Genomic DNA, 25,230 nt, shown 5'->3' with positions numbered 1-25,230 from the left:
TGACTCTACAAATCCCGCCTTCATTCGGCACTCGTGCCGAGCGGGGAGGGAGTCGATGGGCACGGGAGCGCGGGGACGGCCTATCACCTCAGCGATGCCATGAATGCTTCTTTTCAATTGGTGAAGATCTCTCCGCCTTCCCGAAGGAGGTTGGTGACAGGGCGGCCCAGGGCGCTGCCTCTCAGTAATTGGCTGCAATTGCCGTCCATCAATACCGCCCCCAGACTGCTGCCCGCCTCTCCCCTCTGTCTGTGAAGTTAGGCTGTTACGTGAGTGGAAGGACAATATATGTATTTTTTTCCCTTTTTTTTGTAAGGTTGGGTGATGTCCTTCCCACCTCCCTTAGCAACCACATCTTTTGCGGGAGATGGGAGGGGGAGAGGAGAGGAGTGGAGGCACACTCATCCATCCGGGCTCCTGATCCACTGACAGCGATTGTGGACTGATGGAGGGAAGAGAATTTAAACAAAAATCTGAAGGGAAAAATAAATAACAGTAGTTAACACTGGCTGGAGAAGACACAACAGGTACTGTCTGCATATCTGTGTGTGTGCTTCTTCTGTACGAGAATTGCTGCTTTATGTGTTGATAAACTTCTCTTGTCAGGATGGAAAGGGTTTTATTTTTGGTAGATTAAAGCGAAGCGTGCAGGGATGTTTTCAATGGTATGATTTTGAGGTGGAGGAACTCTTTCCCGGGGCTTCTCAGTAGGGCATGCGTATCGGGGGTGGGGGGGGGGGGGACATACACAAGGGAAACGACACCCAGTGATCTGGGAAAGGATTGAGGGAGTTTGCCCCGCATTATACTTTCCATCCAAATAGGAAATGTATTGTAAATTCAGCAGCTAATCCAGAGGAAACGAGTTTGTCAGTGTTAAGTGTGTTAGATATTTGTGGGATAAACTGGTCAGAGGTTGTATTGGGGCAGATTCACGGGTCTGGGTGTGTCAGGACTCTTCAGTAATGTAGATGTGGAAGCACTCTGCGCGAAATGTTTGATTTAAGAATTTAAATAATGCCTTTATTTCATTAGTTGTATTTTTCTGAGAGCTAAGCTGCTTTGCTCTCACTGCTTGCTGGTAAGTGGGATCCACCAGCAAAGCCCTCGCTATCTCATAATAATTGCATTGACCACCTTGAAGAAAAAAATGTCTTTTCTCTCTCTTTGTAACCTGAGTTACCATAGTTGCAGTATTGTCAGTGCCCCATTTCATCAACTTGTAAACAGAAATAACTTCTCCAGCATCTTATAGTACATGATGGGTAACGTGATGTTGGCACTTTGTCAGGGATTAATTTCAAAGATTTGGAGGAACATCAGGAGTTTTATTAGTCAATTGACTGGTTAAGTGTTGGGCAGTTTTGAAAAGTTGATTATATTTCATAAGGTTATCCTGAGACTGCATTATACATAAAAGGAGTTGTGAAAGGGGTGAGCCAAGAGATTGGTTTATTTTTACTATTTATTAAAGTGCAACTATTTATTTTCTTTGGGGTGCTGCTAAAAAGATTTTTCAAGTTTGTTGAGTTAACTGGATATGGTAACAATCAGACGTATCAAGGTTTGTTGAAGAAGGGTGTTGTCCAATATAAATATTGATCCTTTGGAGATCCAGATATATTCTGTTTGGTAAATGAGAAATGGACACTGTTTTGAGCATGAGCTTTTTTTTTATATTTTGTAAAAATTGTGATTAACTTTTAATATATATTCTCTAATTTCTCATGACTATTTTCTAAAGTATACTCAGTGTCCTCTTTATTAGGTACCTCCCGCTCCTAAGAAAGTAGCCGCTGAGTGTATGAGATAGTGCTTTTCTACGGCTGTAGCCCACCCACTTCAAGGTTTGACATGATGTGCATTCAGAGATGCTCTTCTGCACACAATTGCTGCAATGCATAGTTATCTGAGTTACTGTCTCCTTTCCGTCAGCTTGGACCAATCTGGCCAATCTTCTCTGACCTCCTTCATTAACAAGGTGTTTTTGCCCACAGAACTGCTGCTTTGTTTTGTTTTAGTTTTTCGAACCTTTCCCTGTAAACTTTAGAGACAGTTGTGTGTGAAATTCCCAGGACATCAGCAGTTTCTAAGATACTCAAACCACCCCATCTGGCACCAACAATCATTACATGGTCAAAGTCACTTTGATCACATTTCTTCCCCATTGTGATGTTTGATCTGAATGTCTTGACCATGTCTGCATGCTTCTGTGCATTGAGTTCCTGCCAATGATTGGCTTAGGTATTTTCTTTTAATGGGCAGATGTACATAATAAAGTGGCCTCAGACGGTATGTATAACGTGGCTGAAAACATCAGAGTTGAGTCCTATGGAAGCATGCAAAAAGATGGTCCGTTTGAGCATAGAGTAATTATTCTATGTCAACAGGAGAATGTGGTCCCAATCAAAAAGAGGCTGTCCCAGGGTAAGGGAGTGAATAACGTCAATCTCCTTTCTGGATATTGAGGAGGAACAGGTGAATTTTGACTGCAGTGCATGGAAAGGTTCTCGTTATAATGAAGTCAGAATTTCACTTGAAGTTCATAGTCCACTACATGCTGATGCAGAGCCTTGACCTGAAACGATAACAATTCCCACCATTACAGATACTGCTGAGTTTCTCCAGCAGGTTGTTTGTTGCTCCAGATTCTGGCATCTGCTTTTCTTTTCTCTACCACTTGAAATTGCTGGATTTAAAAATAATGAAATTTGCATAAATATGTCAGAATCAGGTCTATTGTTACTGTCATAAGTTGTGAAGCTTGTTGTTTTGTGGCAGCAGTACAGTGCAGGCACAACAAATTACAATACAGTTAAATAAGTAAAGAACGCAAAGCAGAACAGTGAGCTCGTGTTCATGGATCCTTCAGAAATCTGATGGTGGAGGGGAAGAAACTGTCACTGAAGCATTGAGTGTCAGTCCTCATTCTCTGGTAACTCCTCTCTGACTGTAGTACTGAGGAGGGGGCACGTACTTGATGGTGAGGGCTCTTAGTGATGGATGCCCATTTTAGAGTCATTGCTTTGTGAGGATGTCCTCAGTGGTGGAGTGGCTAGTGTCCCTTATGGAGCTGGCTAAGTCTACGACTTTCTGAAGCCTTTTTTACCCCCATTGAACCCTAGCCCAATCATCAGCAACCCCCATTGAACCCTCGCCCAGTTGCCAGCAACCCCCATTGAACCCTCGCCCAGTTGCCAGCAACCCCCATTGAACCCTCGCCCAGTTGCCAGCAACCCCCATTGAACCCTCGCCCAGTTGCCAGCAACCCCCATTGAACCCTCGCCCAGTTGCCAGCAACCCCCATTGAACCCTCGCCCAGTTGCCAGCAACCCCCATTGAACCCTCGCCCAGTTGCCAGCAACCCCCATTGAACCCTCGCCCAGTTGCCAGCAACCCCCATTGAACCCTCGCCCAGTTGCCAGCAACCCCCATTGAACCCTCGCCCAGTTGCCAGCAACCCCCATTGAACCCTCGCCCAGTTGCCAGCAACCCCCATTGAACCCTCGCCCAGTTGCCAGCAACCCCCATTGAACCCTTGCCCAGTTGCCAGCAACACCCATTGAACCCTCGCCCAGTTGCCAGCAACCCCCATTGAACCCGAGCCCAGTCGCCAGCAACTCTCACTTAACCCTAGCCTAGTCACAGGATAATTCACAAAGATCAATTAACCTTCTAACTGCTACATCTTTGGACAGTGGGGGGAAACTGGAGCACCCGGAGGAAACCCACACATTGCACAGGGAGGACATATACACTCCGTACAGAGGATGCCGGCGTTGAACTCTGGAATGCCCCGAGCTGTAATGGCAAAGCACAAACCTCTGCGCCACCGTGGGTGGCTTCCATCTGTGAGGCCTATCCTGCAGTTGGAGGGTGCTCGTGTGTGTGTCTGCCTGTGGGTGGGTGGGTGGGTGGGTGGGAGGGAGGTACAGGGCTTATTTTCCTGATGTTGTTTTTTTGCTTGTTGTGTTCTGCGTTGCTCTCCCGAGCACTGTGAACATGCTATTTTGGCTCCAGAACATGTGGTAGCACTTGTGGGCTGCCCCTTGCACTGCCTCAGTCTGTTGGTTATTAACGTAAACTGTCATCATTGATGACTAGACTCAGAACACACGCACTCTTACAACTTGCACTCTGTTTATTTTACTTGTGCACAAGGAGAACAGCATCATCACATGGTTCTGAAGCCAGGACAGAAAAATGCTATTTATATACAGAATTGGTTTATCAGTTATGGATATTGACCATTTGGTAAACAGCGCACGTTTGAATTCCCTATTTCAGGATCAATTGCCATTCACAATAGACGTGTTGAAAGTCAATAGAAACTACAAGCTGACAACAGATGATACTCTGAAGTTAGTAAAGCAATTGCCCTTTGTTGTGTTATATTCCTACCTCGTCTGTGTTCGGCATCTCCTACTGTGTAAAGGGAAGCTATATTCTCCAGGCCCTTCTAGAAAAGGTCTCACTTCAGAGGCCCCACTAGGCCCTTCGAGCCGTAACACTCAGCAACCCGCCCCCCCCCCCCACAACCCCAAATTACAGCTAACCTGATGACAGGACAATTTACAATGACGTCAGTATGTCATTGGACTGTGGGAAGATACTTGCCTAGGTTGATTACACTCTGGCACAGTCAACACATTTCACTATTTTTCGATGTACACGTGATAAATAAATTTGAATTTGAAATGGAAGGAGGAACTGTGCAATGGGACTAGGTAATTTGAAAGGAATGGAGAAGAAATGCATCAGTTATGAAAATAAACAGTCTTTGATGAAGGGTCTCGGCCTGAAACGTCGACTGCACCTCTTCCTACAGATGCTGCCTGGCCTGCTGCGTTCACCAGCAACTTTAATGTGTGTTGCTTGAATTTCCAGCTTCTGCAGAATTCCTGTTGTTTGCGTTTAAATTCACTACTGCGAAGCCTCTTCCAGTGATGCCTACACTGAAGAAGTTTAGATCCTCTCTTCGACGGGAGTTCAGTGAAACCATCTCTCACTGCTCCCCATCTGTAATTTCTTCGGCTCTTCAACTTTTCGACCACACAGTCCTGACGAAGGGTCTCGGCCTGAAACGTCGACTGCACCTCTTCCTACAGATGCTGCCTGGCCTGCTGCGTTCACCAGCAACTTTGATGTGTATTGCTTGAATTTCCAGCATCTGCAGAATTCCTGTTGTTTCAGTCTTTGCAAAGTTGGAATTGGTTCTACCAGTTTGGTCATACTGAATCAAGACATCTGCCTTGAATCACCACACTGCTCTCACCCACACTTACCCCGGGCCCACTTTAGAAGGTTTATCCTATAGGTCTTCCATCACTGGAGCCTGTTGGTGTTACCTGGATGCTGAGTAGACCACAGGCATCATAATGCAGAGACGCCCTGACAGCTGTCAAAACAGTTGGGGGAATACTGAGGTTTGCCAGCTGTGAGTTTGCCAGCCATTATAGTAGTTTTGAAAAATGAAGTTAATTAAAACACATGATTGCACTTAATAATTAAATTCAAAACTGAGACTCAATAATTACAGGTTACTTGTCTTCTCCTATTCCTCCCTAATTTGTTATTCCCAACCCCTCTTGAATGGGGTTTCAACTTTGCAATGAGGGTGAACTGATGGATTATTTACTTCAGCTCAGTGCTTAATACAATCATCTCTCAGAAACTGTCCTTGATGGATCGCAACACCTCTCTCTGTGATCTTGGACTTCTTGACAAAAAAAAAAGCACAGTCAGGTCATCGCAGAATTCCTTGTGTTTGCATTTTACAGTCAGTTCATGTTGGCAGCAACATCTTCAGCTCCACCACATAGCACCAGTGCCCCCCAGGGCTAGATCCAGCTCCAATCGAGTCATCAAGTTTGCCATGTTTGGCCTTTTCAACAGTGACAGTGAGATGACATGCAGAGGGGAGGTAGTTGTGCTTGCACCATTCTACAACTTGAGTCTCAACGTGGACAAGACCAAAGAGATGATTGTGGACTTTAGGAAGGTGTGGGCTGACCACACCTCACTGTCCTCTGTGGAGAGAGTTATGTGCACAAAGTTTATGCGAGTGTACATAATGAACGATCTCACCTGGTCGCTCAACAGCACCTCTTTAGTCAAGAAAGCACAGCAGTGTCTCCGCTTCCTGAGGAGATTGAGGGACCCTAAAAAGGACTGCTGAAAGGATCATCAGAGTCTCTCTTCCACCCATCTGAGATACTTATCAGAAACAATGCATATGCAAGGCCCTTAGCATTTATACAGATCCCTCCCATCTGTCTAAGAATTTCTTTGATTCTTTACCGAGGCGGAGGTACCATAGCATTAGGACAAGATCTGTTAGGATGGAAAGCAGTTTCTTCCTAGGTCTTGCCCTGCAATCACCCAGGTCTTATCATGTATGAAGCCCCAGTCGTATTATACTGTTTACTTTTTAACATGTTGTAAATGCTCCTTATGCTAAATGTCAGTCTCTTGGAATATATTTTATAATTTGTGGTAATATTAATTTTTGTTGTATGTGAATTAGATGGATTGTGTTATGCACTTATGGTCTGGAGGAACATTGTTTTGTTTGGCAGTATATGTGTATATGGTTGAATGACAATAAACTTGAACTTGGATTGGATGGAGGATTGGTTCGAGCCAGCTCCGTTGAGGCATACTTTTTTCTCCAGTCCTGCCGAAGGGTCTCGGCCTGAAATGTCAGCTGTACTCTTTATCATAGGTGCTGTGTGGCCTGCTGAGTACCTCCAGCATTTTGTGTGTGTTGCTTAGATTTCCACCGTATATTTTCTCTCATTTTTGATATGTTGAAGTACATTTAGTGTAATCTTAGTTTAATTGGTGGAAAAGACATTCAGATAATTTGGACTATATTTTTGTCTGTTTTTACTGTACCCGGAATATTGTCCACAGTGGTTATGGAAATTGACCTCCAGGTTGCCTGCATGTCACTGCCTTGGCCTGTGAAAATCCACTCGGTGTTTGCAGAATAATGTTCAAAGTTCAAATAAATTTATCATTAGGGAACATACTGTGTATGTCACCATATACTACCATGAGACTCGTTTTCTTGGAGACATTCACAGTAAGTACAAAGAAACGTAACAGAATCACTGAAAAACCACACACAATGTGACGAACAATCAGTGTGCAAAAGACAACAAACGGTGTAAATACAAATAGAAATAAAATCATAATAAATAAATAAGCATTAAATATTGAGAACATGAGTCGTAAAAGTAAGTACATAGGTTGTGGAATCAATTCATTCAAGCACTCTGCTGCAATTTTGGAGTTCTGTAGTCCCGGCAACTCCTACTTTTAACCTCAAAGCTGAACATAGATTCAATAACAGGAAGGCATCCCCACCAGTGCTATTTAAAGGGGTCACCAAGTACATTTGGGTTAATTACTGGTTTACTTAATTTAGTTGTCGTCAGTAATTGAATTACTTCAGGAAGTTAGCGCTGGGCTAAAAGGTCAACTGCAAGTTGACTGAATGGTAGACAATGGTAAATTCTCATTCATTTTGTGAATGTTCATTGTTCCACTGTATGATGCTTTCTGTGGTCATTTTAAGGGAGTGGTGTAGGCAGGAAAGCACTGGAGTACCTCTTGACTTGAGAATGAGTGGATTAACTTCCAAGGATGCAGAGGTAGATGGCTCGCAGTATTTGTACAGAGAACAATTGTCTTCATTAAACATCAGCATGGACTAATCTGTTGCATGCCAGCAATTCCGTACAGACTGCCTCTCTAAAATCCAACACTTGCTGCCCACACACTTGCTGTAATTACAGAGCTGGGTGAGTATTGCATTGCCAGTGGCCCTCAGCTTAATCTGTGCAATGACCGTAAGACATAGGAACAGAATTAGGCAATTCATCCCATTGAGTCTGCTCCACTGTTCAAGTTCAAGTTCAGTTTATTGTCATTCAGTTGTACACATGTACACTGCTAAATGAAAAAACGTTCCTCCAGACCAAGGTGCACAACACAGGGCATATAACTCGCACACAATTACATAGAGTAATATTATCACAAATAAATTAACAAATAAGGTGCATTTATGATACAAGTTTAAAAAGTAAACAGTATAATGCTACTTGTACTTTATATGTGATGTGACCTGGGTGGTGGCAGGGAGTTCAGTAGTCTTACTGTCTGGGGGAAGAAGCAGTTTCCCATCCTAACAGTTCTTGTACTAATGCTACGGTATCTCCTGCCTGAAGGTAGGGGGCTCAAAGAGATTGTTTGATGTCTAGGAGGGATCATTGACAATACTAAGCTCCTGATAAATATCCTTGATGACAGTGGTCCCCAACCACCGGGCCGCAAAGCATGTGCTACTGGGCCGTGAGGAAATGATATGATTTGGTGATATGAAAGGATATGAGTCAGCTGCATCTTGAACATAGGGTTGCCAACTGTCCTGTATATTGGGCTAAGTTGGTTTGTCCCATACGGGACCGCCCTTGTCCCGTATTTCCCCTGCTAAGGTAGAGCGTTCCTATGAAACTTTTCATTTGGAAATGGCGTAAAGCGAAGAAGCAATTATCATTAATTTATATGGGAAAGATTTCTGAGCGTTCCCAGACCCAAAAAATAACCTACCAAATCATACCAAATAACACATAAAACTGAAAATAACACTAACATATAGTAAAAGCAGGAATAATATGATAAATACACAGCCTATATAAAGTAGAAATAATGTATGTAGAGTGTAGTTTCACAATAGAATTGGGAAGATTAAGCCAAAACCGATTTGTAGAAAAAAATTGGCACGTACACACATGTGCACACAGGTGCCCGCGTAAGGCTTCAGTCTTTCTTGGGGTAAACACAAGTGTCCCGTATTTGACTGCTACTTTTGTCCCTTATTTGGGAGTGAGAAAGTTGGCAACCCTACTTGAACACCCCGCCGCTGTCGGCCAGTCCGCAAGAATATTGTCAATGTTAAACCGGTCTGCAGTGCAAAAAAGGTTGGGGACACCTGCTTGATGAGATACCTTCATGGCTGATTTGTGATCCCTCTCACCCCCATTCTCCTGCCTTCTCCCCATATCCTTTAGCAACCTTGGCCTGTTTTACATTTAACTTCTTCTAAGCTGAAGATAATTGCAAAATCTCACAACTTATCATCTAATATTATGGAAATCACTGAAGTACTCTGATTGGGGACCTGTCTATGTTTCATTTTGGCTTTTCAGAAACCTGATATGTGAGCTTCCTCACAATGTAGAGTGTAATTGACGGTGCACACCTGGTGTTTGTTAATTTTTCTATATAGTGAAACTAAAACTGCCTCCATCACCTAAATGGTCCATAGTCATGAATGGCAAACAATGCAGTTTAATAGCATCTGTCACGTTCCCTTCATTCTGTGGTAATCTACACAGCTAACCCAGTGCAAATCAGAGGATGACTTCTGGATTATGACTACTGAGTACATGACTGACAATTCTGACACACAGTTCACACACGAGGAAAGCATATATCTAATCAAAAGTCATCCAGGGAGGGACATGCAAAATTATAGGGGCAGCTTCTTCCCCCTGCCATCATATTTCTGAATGGTCCATGAATGCTAGGTTCAAGATTCAAAATTCTATTCTATTCCTCTGTCTGATACCAGAAATTACCACTTCCTTTCACAGGTATTTCAATATGCAGGTAGATTGGGAAAATCTAGTTGGTGCTGGATCCCAAGAGGGAGAATTTCTAGAATGCCTATGAGGTAACTTTTCAGAGCATTTCGTGCTTGAGACCACTACGGGATCAGCTATTCTGGATTGGGTGTTGTGGAATGAACCAAACTTGATTAGAGAGTTTAAGGGGCCAGTGATCATAATATGATGGAATTCACCCTACAATTTGAGAGGGAGAAGCTAAAGGAAGATGTATCACTATCACAGTGGATTAAAGGTAAGTACGGAGGCATGAAAGAGGAACTGGCCAAAATTGATTGGAAAAGGACACTGGCAGGAATAATGGCACAGCAGCAATGGCTGCAATTTCTGGCAGCAATTCTGAAGGCACAGAATAGATACATCCAAAGAGAAAGAAGTATTCTAAAAGCAGTATGACACAACCATGGCTGATAAGAGAAGTCAAAGCCAACATAAAAGCCAAAGAGAGGGCATATGATAGAGCAAAAATTAGTGGGAAGTTAGAGGATTGGGAAGCTTTTAAAAATCAACAGAAGGCAACTAAAGAAGGAAAGAGTGGAATATGAAGGTAAGCTAGCCAATAATATTAAACAGGACAAAAGTTTCTTCAGATACATAATGTGTAAAAGAGAGGTGAGAGTGGATATCGGACTGCTGGAAAATAATGCTGGAGAGGTAGTAATGCAGGACAAGGAAATGGCAGATGAACTGAATAAGTATTTATCATCAGTCTTCACTGTGGAAGACATAGCTGCATGTCGGAAATCCGAGACTGTCAGAGGGCAGAAGTGTGTGATGTTGCTATTACTAGGAAGAAGATTCTTGGGCAACTTAAAGAAAGATAAGTCACCGGTATCAGACAGTATACACCCTTGGGTTCTGAAAGAGGTGGCTGAAGACATTCTGAAGACACTAATAATGATTTTTCAAGAATCAGTTGATTTGGGCATGGTTCCAGAGGAATGGAAAATTACAAATGTCGATCCAAGAAGGGAAAGAGGTAGAAGAAAGGAAATTATAGGACAGTTAGTCTGACCTCAGTGGTTGGGAAGATGTTGGAGTCAATTGTTAAGGATGTGGTTTTGGGGTACTTGGGAGGCAAATGATAAAATAGGCCATATGGTTTCCTCAAGGTGAAATTCTGCCTGATAGATCTGTTGGAATTATTTGAAGAAATAAAGAGCAGGATAGACAACGGAGAATTGGTGGATGTTGTGTACCTGATTTTCAGAAGACCTTTGACAAGGTGCTACACATGAGACTGCTTAACAAGTTACAAGCCCATGATATGACAGGAAAGATGCTGGTATGGGTAAAGCAGTGGCTTATTGGCAGAAGACTAAGAGTGGGAATAAAGGGAGCTTTTTCTGGTTGGCTGCTTGTGACTAGTAGTGTTCCACAGGGTTCTGTGTTGGGACTGTTTTTTACTTTATATGTCAGTGACTTGGATGATCGAATTGATAGCTTTATGCCCAAGTTAGCAGGTGATACAAAAATAGGTGGAGGGGCAGGTAGTTTTGAGGAAATAGGCTGCAGAAGGACTTAGACAGATTAGGAGAATGGGCAAAGAAGTGGCAGATAGAATGCAGCATAGTTCCATCCAGGCTCAACAGGAAGCTCAGAGACCTCAGCCCTGTACAGCTGGATCCTGGACCTCCTGTCAGATCACCAGCAGGTGGTAAGAGTGGGCTCCCTCACCTCCATCCTTCTGACTCTCAATACAGGAGCCCCTCAGGGCTGTGTACTAAGTCCCATGCTTTACTCCCTGTATACCCATCACTGTGTCGTCATCCACAGCTCTAATCTGCTAATTAAATTTGCCAATGACGCTATATTGATTGGCCTTATCTCAAACAATAATGAGGTGGCCTATAGAGAAGAAGTCATGTCTCTGACACAGTGGTGTCACGAAAACAGCCTCTCCCTCAATGTCGCAAAAACAAAGGAGCTGGTTGTGGATTACAGGAGGAATGGAGATGGGCGAACCCCTATTGACATCAATGGATCTGGGGTTGAGAGAGTAAACAGCTTTAAGTTCCTTGGCATCTACATCACCAAGGACCTCGCATGGTCTGTACACATCAGCTGTGTAGTGAAAAAGGCACCATAGCACCTCTTTCACCTCAGGCGATTGAGGAGGTTTGGTATGGGCCCCCAGATACTAAGAACTTTCTACAGGGGCACAATTGAGAGCATCCTGACTGACTACATCATTGCCTGGTATGGGAACTGTACCTCCCTTAATCGCAGGCCTCTGCAGAGAGTGGTGCGGACAGCCCAGCGCATCTGTAGTTGTGAACCTCCCATGATTCAAGACATTTACAAGGACAGGTGTGTAAAAAGGATCATTGGGGACCCTAGTCACCCCAACCATAACCTATTCCAGCTGCTACCTTCCGGGAAACGGTACCACAGCATCAACAGGCTCCTGGACAGCTTCTTCCACCAGGCCATCAGGCTGATTAACTCACGCTGATTTGAATGTACTCTATATTACAATGATTGTTCTATTTATTATAAATTACTATGATTGCACATTTAGACAGAGACATAGAGTAAAGATTTTTATTCCTCATGTATGTGAAGGATGCAAGAAATAAAATCAATTCAATTCAGTTCAGTGTTGGGAAGTGTATAGTCATGCACTTTGGTAGAAGTGGTGAACTAGCCAATAATATGAACAGGATACTACAAACTTTTTCAGTTATATAAAAAGAGAGGTGAGAATTGATATTGGACCACTGGAAAATGATGCTGGTGAGGTGGTAATGGGGGACAAAGAAATGGCAGATGAATTTAATGAGTACTTTGCATCAGTCTTCACTGTGGAAGACACTAGCAGGGTGCCAGAGGTCTGCGAGTATCAGGGAGCAGGAGTGAGTGCTATTGCTATTACAAGGGAAAAAGTGTTAAGCACACTGAAAGGTCTTAACATGGATAAGTCACCTGGACCAGTTGGACTACCAGAGAGAGCTTGCTGAAGATAGAGTAAATGCTTTGGTTATAATCTTCCAAGAATCACTTGATTCTGGGGTGGTTCCAGAGGACTGGGAAATGGCAAATATCACTCCTCTCTTTAAGAAGGGAGAAAGGCAAAAGAAAGGAAATTGTAGGCCAGTTAGCCTAACTTCAGTGGTTGGGAAAGTGTTGGAGTCCATCATTAAGGATGAGGTTTTGGGGTACTTGGAGACTAATGATAAAATAAGTCAAAGGCAGCATGGTTTCTATGAAGGGAAATCTTGCCTAACAAATCTGTTAGAATTCTTCAAGGAAGTAACCAGCAGGGTGGACAACGGAGCGGCAGCGGAATAGACACAAATTGCTGGAGGAACTCAGCAGGCCAGGCAGCATCTATGGAAAAAAAGTACAGTCGACGTTTCAGGCTGAAACCCTTCAGCAGAATATAAAATCAAGGAGATAATGCTGAGGCTTTACAGGACACTAGTCAGGCTGCACTTGAAGTATTGTCAACAGTTTTGGGTCCTATATCTCAGAAAGGATATGTTGTCATTGGAGAGTGTCCAGAGGAGGTTCATGAGGATGATTCTGGGAATGAAGGGGTTAACATATGAGGAGCATTTGGCAGCTTTGGGCCTGTACTCACTGGAATTTAGAAGAATACGGGGGAATCTCATTGAAAACTACCAAGTGTTGAAAGGACTCGATAAGGTAGATGTTGAGAGGATGTTTCCTATCGTGGGGATGTCTGGAACCAGAGGACAATGCCTCAGAATAAAGGGGTAACCCTTTAGAATGGAGATGATGAAGAATTTCTTTAGCCAGAGGGTATGAATCTGTGGAATTGATTGGCACAGGTGGCTGTGAAGGTCAGGTCATTGGGTATTCTTAAGGCAGAGTCTGATAGATTCTTGATTAGTCAGGGCTGAAGGGATATAGGGAGAAAGCAGGAGATTGGGGCTGAGAGGGAAAATGGATCAGCCATAATGAAATGGTGTAGCACACTTGATAGGCCAAATGGCCTAATTTGGCTCCTATATCTTTTGGTCTTACGCCAGCAGTTACACAAAAGCCAATAAATAGTTGTTTGCATTCCCTTACTACTGGTTTTGCATGCTATCTTGCTGGCTGCAGTGTCCCTGGTAAGAGCTCCTGCTGCTTACTGGAGGAAAGGCTGATGGATTTGGAGAGTGACCTTCAGCAGCTCTGGTATTGGAAAGGTTGAGTTCAGGCTGTACTGCCATGAAGTGCCTTAGCAGTTTGAGTAGACTTGTGAAATGGTAAAGAGTATACAGTTTGTGCTGTCTCGAGATGTGGCCAAACTTTCTGTACAGTGCTGCCTTGTCTGTTCTAGTGAGAACCTTGGATTTGTGTGATGTCCTGTGTTAGGGAGTAGTCTGGAATAGAACAGATATTAGAGTCATAGAAATAATTCAATTAAAAACCAGAAATGATTCAATTCCGAATACTAATTCAAACCAGAACCGGTCTTCAGTTTTTAGTATAAGTCACAAGCAGCAAATTGAAGTTAAAGGTCCACAGATTAAGATATTGTGTATGTATCAACCACACATTAGACAATGCGTTGAGTTAATTGCCCTGCATCAACTATGGGACTTGCACACGTGTGTTAGTTCAGGGAAGAACCCTGGGCAGGGTGTTTGGATCACAAACACGAGCCACCCGTTTCAGTTCTACTTATTCCCATTCCGACATGTGGGTTCATGGCCTCTTCTACTGCCGTGATGAAGCCACACTCAGGGTGGAGGAGCAACACCTTGTATTCCATCTGGTTAAGTTCCAACCTGGTGATTTCTCTAACTTCCAGCAATTGCCCTCCCCTCTTCACCACTCCCCATTCCCTTTTCCCTCTCTCACCTCCCTCTGGTGTTCCTACCACTTCCCTTTCTTCCATGGTCTTCTATCCTTTCCTGTCAGATCCCCCCTTCTCCAGCCCTTTATCTCTTTCACCAATCAACTTTCCAGCTCCTTACCCCTCTTTCCCCTCTCTCGGTTTCACCTATCACCTGCTACATTGTACTTTTTCCTCCCCTTCTCCTGCCCCACCTTCTTATTTTGACTTCTGATCTTTCTTTCCAGTCTTGATAAAGACTCTCAGGCCAAATCATAGACTAGTTCCTCTTTTCAATAGATGCAGCCTGGCCTGCGGAGTTCCTCCACATGTTGCTAAGGTATTTGAACATTCAGAGGTGTCTCCCACTGTAGATATGCAATTTAATGGAAGTGTTGTCAACCTAAAGTATTGCAGTAAATGATGTCATTGTAATTATTAAAACTGTGTTGAATTACTTGTTGTTATTATTGATGTTCAGGGTATTAAAAAATGCCGTGTACTTTAAGATTGTGAGCATGTCCAGAAGAATGGCTGCTTGCTGTGCTGAATAAAGACTTCTGTATCACCAGCTTCAGTGTCTCGCAGGTGACTTAGTTCACAGTTACAACACCCTGTGTGGTCCTTTGCACATGATCTATGGTCATGATACTAGACAGTGCCAGCTTGCATACAAAGAAGCAGACCTTGTATGATAGTACTCCATCATGAACAGAAGAAAATCTGCAGATGCTGGAAATTCAAAACAATGAATGTGTGGCTGAAGAAATGGTGCAGGAGGCAAGGTTTCAGATTTCTAATCATTGGGATCTCTTCTGGGAAGGTATGACCTGTACAAAAAGGACCTGTATGGGTTACACATGAAGCCGAGGAAGAGCAATATGATTGCAGCAGGTTTACTAGAGCTGTTAGGGAGGGTTTTTGGCTGGTGGATGGGAACCAGAGTAATGGGGCATTTGGTATACGTAGTGAAACTGTGAGAAAGTTCAGGCAGATGATAGGGCAAAAATTGCAGTTAGTGGGCCGAGTTAAAATGTAACAGGTGGCCAAAATCAAAAAGAGTGATGAATACAGGACTGAAGATGTTGTATTTGAATGCACGCAGTATATGGAATATGGTGATGATTTTGTAGCACAGTTAGAACTTGACAGGTAACGACATTGTGGGCATCACTGAGTTGTGACTGAAGGAAGATTATAGTTGGGAGCTTACTATCTAAGAATACATGTGTTGAAAGGACAGGCAGGTAGGCAAAGGGGGTGTGGTGGCTCTGTTGGTAAAAAATGAAATCAAATCCTTAAAAATATGTGACATAGGATCAGAAGATATAGAATCCATGTGGGTAAAGTTAAGAGATTTAAAGGGTAAAAAGATGGGGGTTATATACAGGTCCCCTAACAGTTGCCAGGATTTGGGCTACAATTTACAATGGGAGATAGAAAAAGAATGTAAACAGGATATCGTTGTGGTAATTATGGGGAATTTCAATATGCAGGTAGGTTGGTGTTGAGTTTGTAGAATGCCTGAAAGATGGCTTTTTTTTAAGAGCAGTTTATGGTTGAGCCCACTAGGGGAAAGGCAATTCTGGATTGGAAGCTGAAGATAAAGGAACCCTTAGGAGGCAGTGATTATAGTGTGATGGAATTCACCTTGCAGGTTGAAAGGAGAAGCTAAGATTGAATGCATCAGTATTACATTGGGGTAAAGAGAATTACAGAGACATGAGAGAAGAGCTGGCTTAAGTTGATTGGAAGGGGATATTAGCAGGGATGATGGTAGAATAGCAGAGGCTGGTATTTCTGGGCAAAATTCAGAAGACACAAGAACAATATATCCCAAAGATGAAAGAAATATTCTAAAGGGATGATGAGGAAACAGTGGCTGATAAGAGAAGTCAAAGCCTACATAAAAGGCAAAAGGAGGACATAAAATAGGGCAAAAATTAGTGGGAAGTTAAAGGATTGGGAAGCTTTTAAAAACCAACAGAAGGCAACTAAAAAACCCATAAAGAAAGAAAAGATGATATATAAAGGGAAGCAAACCAATAATATCAAAGAGGATGCTAAAAGTGTTCTCAGATATATAAAAAGTAAAAGAGTGGATATTAGACTGCTGGAAAATGACTCTGGCAAGGTAGTAATGGGGGACAATGAAATTGCAGATGAACTGAATAAGTACTTTGCATCAGTCTCCACTGTGGAAGACACTGGTAGTATGCTGGAAATTTGAGAATATCAGGAGGCAGAAGTGAGTATCATTATTATTACCAATGTGATTGGGAAGTTGAAAAGTCTGAAGGTGGGTGAGTCAATACATCCCAGGTTTCTGAATGAGGTAGCTGACGTGATTGTGGAGGCATTAGTAATGATCTTTCAAGAATCACTAGATTCTGGAATGGTTCTGGAGGACTGGAAGATTACAAATGCCACTCAATTCTTCAAGAGGGGAGAGAGGCAGAAGAAAGGAAATTATGGGCCAGTTAGTTTGACCTCAGTGGTTGGAAAATGCTGGAGTTGATTAATAAGGATAAGATTTCAGGGTACCTGGAGGCGCATGATAAAATAGCTGTAGTTAGCATGGTTTGCTAAAGGGGAAATCATGCCTGACAAATCTGTTGGAATTCTTTGAAGAAATAGGTAACAGGCAGGATAGAGAAAGGAGAGTCCGTTGACATTGTTTATTTGGATTTTCGGAAGGCCTTTTGCAAGGTGTCAGGCATTTGCCCGATGCAGGCCTTTCATGGTCTGAGTCGACATTCCCTCCCCTTTGCAAGGTGCCTCACAAATTGCTTAACAATGTTAGAGCCCATGGTATTACAGAACAGGCACGAGCATGGATACAAGATTGGCTGACTGTCAGAAGACAAAGGGTGAGAATAAAGGGAGCCTTTTCTGGTTGGCTGTCAGTGACTAGTAGTGTGCTGCAGGGGTCAGTGTTGGGACTGCTTCCTTTCACGTTTTATGCAACGATTTGGATGACAGAATTGATTCCTTTGTGGCCAAGTTTGCAGATGATACAAAGATAGGTGGAGGGGCAGGTAGTGCTGAGGATGCAGAGCGGCTACAGAAGAAATTAAACAAATTAGGAGAATGGGCAAAGAAGTGGCAGATGGAATACGGTGTCAGGAAGTATATGAACATGCACTTTGGTAGAAGAAATAAAGGCGTAGACTATTTTCTAAATCGAGAGAAAATTCAAAACTCGGGTGCAAAGGGACTTGGGGATCCTTGTGCAGGATTCCCTAAAGGTTAATATGCAGGTTGAGTCATTGGTAAGGAAGGCAAATGCAATGTTAGCATTTATTTTGAGAGGACTTAAATACAAAAGAAAGGATGTAATGCTGAGGCTCTATAATGCAATGGTCAGACTGTACTTGCAGTATGATGAGCGGTTTTGGGCCTGTTATCTAAGAAATGATGTGCTGCATTGGAAAGGGTCCAGAGGATGTTCACAGGAATGAGCCCAGGAATGGAATGAAAGGGTTAACATATAAGGAGCACTTTATGGCTCTGGGCTTGTACTTCCTGTAATTTAGAAGAATGAGGGAGGATCTCACTGGAACCTATCGCATATTGGAAGGCCTAGATAGAGTAAATATTGAGAGGATGTTTCATATAGTGGGAGAGTTTAGGACCAGAGGGCACAGCCTCAGAAGTTAGGGATAAACATTTAGAAAGAAGAAAAAGTGTATTTAGCCAAAGGGTGGTGAACCTGTGGAATTCATTGCCACAGACAGCTGTGCTGGCCAAGTCATTGGGTATATTTAAACTGTAGGTTGATAGGTTCTTGATTAATCAGGGCATCAAAGATTACAGGTAGGAAGCCGAAGAATGAGGTTGAGAGAGATAATAAATCAGCCATGATGGAATGACAGAGCAGATTTGTTGGGCGGAATAGCCTAATTTTGCACCTAATGTCTTACTGTATATGTATATAAGCTAATACATGTAGTACTGTGTAAAAGTCGTGTGTGTGTGTGTGTGTGTGTGTGTGTGTGTGTGTGTGTGTGTGTGTGTGTGTGTGTGTGTGTATCTAGCTATGGTGCCTGACACTTTTTCACAATACTGCAATTATCAAAGTGGAGCAGAGAGTGAGCTAAGTCTGTTGGGAGAAAAGGAAAAAGGATGCTGGGTATAGAGAGGGTGGAGTGCTGTGGGAGTGGTGTGGGACAGGTGGCAGAGAAGGAATGCCAGGGGTATGAGGTGGCGCAGGTGCAGACACACCCAGCTGTGAGACACCAGGCAAGGTCATTTGATTCTAAACAGTAGGTTTATTAATCATTACAGAATGTCTCTCTGGTTCTTCCCTCCCCCACCTTTTCCTTTCCCCTCCTCCCCACATACGGTGCCTGTAAAAAGTACTCATTCTCCCCCCCGCCCCTGGAAGTTTTCATGTTGCATTGTTTTACAACATTAAATCACAGCACATTTAATTTGGCTTTTTTTGGACACTGATCAATGTAAGAAGACTTTTTTGTCAAAGTGAAAACAGATCACTGCAAAGTGATCTAAATTAATTACAAATATAAAACACCAAATAATTGATTGCACAAGTATTCGCCCCCTCCAAGTCACTATTTAGCAGATATACCTTTGACAATAATCAGTTTTGTGTGGATAGGTCTCTATCAGCTTTGCACATCTGGACACTGCAATTCTTCCCCATTCTTCTATACAAAACTGCTCAAGCTCTGTCAGATTGCATGGGGATAATGACTGAACAGCCCTTTTCAAGTCCAGCCACAAATTCTCAATTGGATTAAGGTCTGGACTCTGACTTAGCCACTCCAGGACATTAACTTTGTTGTTTTTAAGCCATTCCTGTGTAGCTTTGGATTTATGCTTGGGGTCATTGTCTTGGTAGAACTCAAATCTTCTCCCATAACCATATAACAATTACAGCATGGAAACAGGCCATCTCGGCCCTTCTAGTCCGTGCCGAATACTTACTCTCACCTCGTCCCACTGACCAGCACTCAGCCCATCCATTCCTTTCCTGTCCATATGGCTATCCAATTTCACTTTAAATGACAATATCAAGCCTGCCTCTACCTCTTCTACCGGAAGCTCGTTCCACACAGCTACCACTGTCTGAGTAAAGAAGTGCCCCCTCGTGTTACCCTTAAACTTTTGGCCCCAACTCTCAACTCATGTCCTCTTGTTTGAATCTCCCCTACTCTCAATGGAAAAAGCCTATCCACATCAACTCTATCTATCCCTCTCATAATTTTAAATACCTCTATTAAGTCCCCCCTCAACCTTCTACCCGAGTCACAGTTCTCTTGCAAACTGCATCAAGCTTTCCTCCAGGATTTCCCTGTATTTTGCTGCATTGTTTTCACCCTCTACCTTCACAAGCCTTCCAGGGCCCGCTGTAGTGAAGCATCCCCACAACACGTTGCAGCCACCACCATGCTTCACGGTAGGGATGGTGTGTTTTTTGATGATGTGCGATGTTCCAAACATAACATTTAATATGATGGCCTAAAAACTCAACTTTGGTTTCATCAAACCATAGAACCTTCTTCCAGCTGACTTCAGAGTCAGCCACATGCCTTCTGGCAAACTCTAGCTGAGATTTCATGTGTTTTTTTTCTAGCAGTGGCTTTCTCTTTGCCACTGTTCCATAAACTTGTGACTGGTGAAGCATCTAGGCAACTGTTGCATGCACAGTTTCTCCCATCTCAGCCACTGAAGCTTGCAACTCCTCCAGAGTTGTCATAAGTCTCTTGGGGGCCTCACACACTAGCCCCCTTCTTGTACAGTCACTCAGTTTTTGAGGACTGCCTTCTCTAGGTAGATTTACAGCTCTGCCATATTACCACAAGACCATAAGACATAGCAGAATTAATTAAATTCTGGCCCATTGAGTCTGCTCCACCATTCAATCATGGCTGATCCTTTTTTAAAAAAAAAAATCCTCCTCAACCCCATTTCCTGGCCTTCTCCATGTCACCTTTGATGCCATGTCCAATCAAGAATCTATCAATCTCTGCCTTAAATACACCCAATGACCTGGCCTCCACAGCTACATGCGGCAACAAATTCACTACCCTCTGGCTAAAGAAATTTCTCTGCATCTCTATTTTGAATGGACACCCTTCTATCCTGAGGCTGTGCCCTCTTGTCCTAGACTCTCCCACTATGGGAAACATCCTTTCCACATCTACTCTGTCTAAACCTTTTAACATTTGAAAAGTTTCAATGAGATTCCCCCGCCCCATCCTTCTAAATTCCAGCAAGTACAGACCCAGAGCCATCAAACGTTCCTCGTATGAATAACCCTTTCATTCCAGAAATCATCCTTGTGAACCTCCTTTGGACTGTCTCCAATGCGAGCACATCTTTTCTATGAGAAGACCAAAACTGTTCACAATACTGAAGGTGAGGCCTCACCAGTGCCTTATAAAGCCTCAGCATCACATCCCCACTCTTGTATTCCAAACCTCTTGAAATGAATGCTAACATGGCATTTGCCTTCCTCACCACTGACTCAACCTGCAAGTTAACCATTAGGGTGTTCTGCACAAGGACTCCCAAGTCCCTTTGTATCTCAGATTTTTGGATTTTCTCCCCCTTTACAAAATAGTCCGTACATTTATTTCTCTACTAATGTGCATGACCATGGATTTTCCAACATTATTTCATTTGCCACTTTCTTGCCCATTCTCCTAATCTGTCCAAGTCCTTCTGCATCTATCCGTTTCCTCAACTCTACTTGCCCCTCCAACAACCTTCGTATCATCTGCAAACTTGGTAACAAAGCCATCTATTTCATCATCTAAATCATTTATACACATTTGGCATAAAAAGTAGTGGTCCCAACACCGACCTCTGTGGAAAACCACTAGTCACTGGCAGCCAAACAGACAAGGATCCTTTTATTCCCGCTCGCTGCCTTCTTCCAATCAGCCAGTTCTCTAACCACATTAGTAACTTTTCTATAATACCAAGGGCTTTTAACTTGGTAAGCAGTCTCATGTGGCACCTTGTCAAAGGCCTTCTGAAAGTCCAAAAATACAATATCCACTGCATCCCCTTTATCTATCCTACATGTAATCTCCTCAAAGAATTCCAATAGGTTCATCAGGCAGGATTTTCCCTCAAGGAAACCATGCTGATTTTGTCCTATCTTGTCCTGTGTCACCAAGTACTCCATCACCTCATCCTTAACAATTGACTATAACATCTTCCCAACCACTGAGGTTTATAATTTCCTTTCTGCTGCCTTCCTCCTTTCTTAAAGAATGGAGAGACATTTGCAATTTTCCAGTCCTCTGGCACCATGCCATAGTCCAATCATTTTTGAAAGATCATTTCTAATGCCACCACAATCTCTAATACTACCTCTTTCAGAATCTCAGGGTGCAGTTCATCTGGTCCGGGTGACTCATGTAATTTTAGGTCTTTTAGCTTTTTGAGCACCTTCTCCCTCTCCCTTGTAATGGTAACTGCATCCACTTCTCTTCCTTCACACATTACAACATCTGGCACACTGCTAGTGTCTTCCATAGTGAAGACTGAGGCAACACATTCATTTAGTTCATCTGCCATCTCCTTGTCCCCTGTTATTTCTCCTGCCTCATTTTCTATCGGCCCTATATCCACTCTCCTATCTCTTTTAATTAATTTATTTATATATACATATGAAAAAGTATTTACTATCTCAGCTTGAAAAAGCTTTTACTATCTTAAAAACTTCCCAATCCTCTATCTTCCCGCCAATTTTTGCTTTGTTGCATGCCCTCTTTTGTTTTTACATTAGCTTTGACCTCCCTCGTCAGCCATAGTTGTACTATTTTGCCATTTGAGTATTTCTTCATTTTTGGAATACATCTATCCTGCACCTTCCTCATTTCCCCCCAGAAACACACACCATTGTTGCTCTGCTGACATCCCTCCAATTTACTTTGGCCAACTCTCCTCTCATACCACTGTAATGTACCTTATTCCACTGAAATACTGCTACGTCAGACTGTACTTTCTCCCTATCAAATTTCAAGTTGAACTCAATCATCGTGATCACTGGTTTCTAAAGGTTCTTTTACCTTAAGCTTCCTAATCACCTCCAGTTCATTACATAACACCCAACACCAACCACTGTTGAGAGTCCTGTATACAACTGCCATCAGGGTTCTTTTAACCTTGCAGGTTTTTAACTCAACCCACAAGGATTCAACATCTTTCAATCCTATGTCACATCTTTCTACATATTTGATGCTATTCTTTACCAGCAGAGCCATGCCTTCCCCTCTGCCTACCTTCCTGTCCCTCCGATACAATGTGTAACCTTGGACATTCAGCTCCCAACTACAACCATCCTTCAGCCACGATTCAGTGATGGCCACATCATATCTGACAATCTGTAATAGTGCAACAAGATCATCCACCTTATTTCTTATACTCTGCGCATTGAGATAGAACACCTTAAGTACTGTATCTGCTACCCTTTTTGATTTTGCATTCCTAATGTACTGATACTCACCCTGTTGGCTTGACTTTGTCCCATCACCTGCCCGCCCTTACTGACAGCCTGACTGCACGCTGTCTTTACTAAGTCCCATCACTCCGGTATCCAACTCTCTGCCAAATTAGTTTAAATGCTCCCCAAAAGCTCTAACAAACCTGCCCGTGAGTATATTGTTCCCCCTTAGGTTCAGGTGCAGCCTGTCACTTTTGAACAGGTCACACCTCCCCCAGAAGAGATCCCAGTGATCCAAGAATCTGAAGCCCTGGCTCCTGCACCTGCTCCTCAGCCTCACACTTATCTGCCAAATCATCCGGCTTCACTGGTGCGTGGCACAGGCAGCAATCCAGAAATTACTACTCTGGAGGCCCTGTTGATGAGCTTTCTACCTAGCTCTCTAAAATCTCTTTTCAGGGGGACCTCTACTTTTCCTTCCTATGTCATTGGTATCAATATGTACCAAGACATCTGGCTGCTCCCCCTGCCTCTCCAAAATGTTGTGGCCCCCATCTGAGATGTCCCTCTCCAATTGTTGATTATTATCTCGGCCATACTCCAATGGATATTCAGTGACTTGGAGATTTCCACTCTGATAAAACCTATATCACCTCATTTTTCTAAAATATAAATCAACCACTATTACCATATGTTCCACAAGTTTACACAAATGGAACGCTAATGATGTTGGTCTATAACTAGAAGGATCCGGCAGAGGCTTTCCAGGTTTTGGAATATGCACTACTACTGCCATTTTCCATGAGGAGGGAAGATGACCTAAATTCCAAATTTGATTCAAAAAATGTAATATTATCTTAAGAGAGTCATCGGCCATATGTTTAAACATACAATAACTCCTTTTCTGGAGCCATCTGATCTGTACTATTTCTTAAATTCACACCAAAAAGGAAAACTATACATGACTAATTCTATCATTGCTACAGCTAGCTTCCAACACATCAGAGTATTCACTTAGAACCTTACCCCTACATTGTTTAGCCTCTTTACTTAAATATCTTGATTATGAATTGCAGCAAGTGACTAAGCCAGGAACTCAATCTTCTCTATTTCAGTAACAATCATATTACCTCCTGTAATCAATACTGGAATGTTATTAGCCCTATGAATTCCAGCCCCCCCCCCCCATTTTTTAATCATTCCCCAAACATCTCCAAGTTTAATATCCCTTCCAGTCCTATCACAATATGACCACTAGTACAGTAAACCTTTTTCCACAATCTTCACTGCTTTCCTCACCACAGCCTGTGCCCTTTTATACTTAAGAGAGTGATACTTCTTAACTTTCCTAGACACCTTATTTCTCTCTCTAATTGTCTCTGCACGTTCCTCAGTCCACCATGGTACATCCTTACTTCTATTAATACCCTTTTTAATAGGAATGACTTCCACCACAGTTTGATGAATAATGTGACATAACCTTTCATTGCAGGAATCCACATCATCCTCAATATTTATTCCTGACAGACATTCATTACATAAAACCTTAAACCTCTCCCAATTTGCTTTACCAAAATTCCACCTCCTAAAACTTGTCTTCTGTCCCCTATATAAATCCACACCCAAGCTAGCAGTTGGACCTTCCAGATACAGGTATATTTTCACCACAATCAATTGAAACACCTTGACTGCACACAGGTGATCTTCATTGAACTAATTATGTGACTTCTAAAACCAATTGGTTGCATCAGTGATGATTTGGTGTGTCATATTAAAAGGGCGGGGGGGGGTGGTAAATACTTATGCAACAATTATTTTGTGTTTTGCATTTGTAATTAATTTAGATCACTTTCTGGAAATCTGTTTTCACTTTGACATGAAAGAGTCTTTTTCTGTTGATCAGGGTTAAAAAAGCCAAATTAAATTCACTGTGATTCAATGTTGTAAAGCAGTAAAACATGACAATTTACAATGGGGTTGAATACTTCTCTATAGGTCCTATATGTTGTGAAATTTGTTTTCTTTACAGCAGCAGCACTACAGTACAATGAAGTTATTACAGTACAGAGCAAATGTCTTAGGCACTTATAGCTAGGCTGCCTAAGACTTTTGTACAGTACTGAAGATGAGTTTTTATTCTTGGACTGATTGTATGTACATGAAGTGATGCTAGGTACAGGACTATCTGTACACAAGGTGATATTGTATCCCTATCCTTTTCTATTGTCATGATATATTAATTTGTTGTATTTCAATTGATGCTGGTTAACCTGTTGCATTTCTGAGTATTTATTTTCATTGTCCTCTGAAGCATACAGCATTTG

At 42.6% G+C, this 25,230-nt stretch overlaps 1 protein-coding gene across 1 annotated transcript in view; it reads left to right on the top strand.

Moving 5' to 3' along the window:
- Positions 1 to 239: 239 nt before the first annotated feature.
- LOC134343346 (zinc finger and BTB domain-containing protein 7C) overlaps positions 240 to 25,230 on the top strand; it is a 278,534-nt gene continuing 253,543 nt past the window's right edge. The window contains exon 1 of the mRNA XM_063042036.1: positions 240 to 527. The gene's annotated coding sequence lies outside the window, so the exon portion shown is untranslated. The remainder of the gene's footprint in view (positions 528 to 25,230) is intronic.

Source organism: Mobula hypostoma, chromosome 3 (assembly GCF_963921235.1).
Source record: "Mobula hypostoma chromosome 3, sMobHyp1.1, whole genome shotgun sequence".
NCBI classification, from domain to species: Eukaryota; Metazoa; Chordata; class Chondrichthyes; order Myliobatiformes; family Myliobatidae; genus Mobula; species Mobula hypostoma.
This window is presented reverse-complemented; position numbering and strand designations above follow the sequence as displayed.